Here is a 1,683-nt window from a genome sequence, read left to right on the forward strand (position 1 = left end):
CTTAGGATTTTAGTAATTGAGAATTCCTAGAAAAGAAAAACGAAAACGAAAACGAAAAGTTAATTAATTAAAATGAATTAGAATTAAAAAAATATTAATTAATTAAATTAAATTCCTTATTAATAAAGTTGAGAAAATATTAAATTGTGTGTTATATAAAATAAAAAAAATGAAATGAAATTGAAAATGGAAAATAACCAAATGAAAAAAAAAGAAAAAAAGAAAAGAAAAGGAATTAATTTGGGCTTGGATGAAATGGGGTTTTAAAAGAAAAAAATGGGAATTAGTTATTGGGTTTTTGAACTTTGGGCTAGGCTTGCGTGGACCGGTGGTAAGTGGATTAAAACAAGAAAATGAAATGGGCTTTGTAAAAAGAAAGGAAAACATGGGAATTAGTTATTGGGTTTTTGAACTTTGGGCTGGGCTTGAGTGGACTGGTGGTAAGTGGATTAAAACAAGGAAAATAAATGGGCTTTGTAAAAAGAAAGGGAAACATTAGCATAAATGGGTGAGAAAAGGAGGCGGCGGCATTGTGGGAAATTTTATCTCGCCGGAACTTTGACCGGCCGTTTGGGTGGCCAAACGACCTCTGTTTCGGCTCAGATTTTGAGGGGGTGCTCTACTCGACAAGAGGAACAATCCTATGGTGGCCAATCGTGTTTTTAATGATTGAATTCTTATATCTGTGGTAGGGGAACCTAACCCTAAAACTTAAATTTAATGTGTTTTCCCTTAAAAAAAAAATTGTAAATCTTGTCATTATGAGTTAAGTAGGAAATATGGGTGTTGTATGAATTTTTATGGATTATTTGGAATTTTTTTGAAATTTTTGTAATTGCGGGAAATTGCTTTTGGTTGATAATTGATTGTTTTGAATTGTTAAAAATTATTAGAAGGGTTGAAAATTTCCGAAATTAGGGTTTAATTTCAAATATAGTGATTTGTGAATTTTTGGGCATTGGTTAGAATATTTTCGGAATTTTTATGGTGGAAAGTTAGTTAATTTCGAATATTAAAAATTATTAGAAGGGTTGAAAAATTCCGAAATTAGGGTTTAATTTAAAAAATAGTGATTTGTGAATTTTTGGGCATTAGTTAGAATATTTTCGGAATTTTTATGGTGGAAAGTTAGTTAATTTCGAATATTAGAAATTATTAGAATGGTTGAAAAATTCCGTAAGTATGGTATAATTTCAAGTTTATTGATATGCAAATTTTTGAATATTTATTTGGGATATTTTTGGGAAATTTTAATGTGGAAAATTATTTTATTGGATTATTGGGGAATGTGGAGATTGTTGAAATTATTGAGGAACTTTGGAATTGTGGCATTCATTTGCTTCATGGTTATGTGAAAAAAATTATGAAAATATTGAGAAGTGTATGAAATGGCAAAAAAATGAAATAGTGATGAAAAGTGAAAGTCGTGTGAGACGAATTAAGAAGGGAGAGAGATCCCTATGGTGAAAGACCCAAAAGTTACCCCGAGAAGACTCCGAATGGGGAGTGTATTTAGGTGCGGACGCGTATCCTTTGGTGAAAACCCGAGAATGATAGTGCATTGTATGACTGTGTGTCACACGTTCATGTGCATTCATTTAATTATTGAATGTTGTGAAATTGTGTATACTATTAGATATTAAACTATGTGGTTTGATTGATACTGTTGAATTGTTCATGTTG

This window comes from Vitis riparia, chromosome 3 (assembly GCF_004353265.1).
Source record: "Vitis riparia cultivar Riparia Gloire de Montpellier isolate 1030 chromosome 3, EGFV_Vit.rip_1.0, whole genome shotgun sequence".
NCBI classification, from domain to species: domain Eukaryota; kingdom Viridiplantae; phylum Streptophyta; class Magnoliopsida; order Vitales; family Vitaceae; genus Vitis; species Vitis riparia.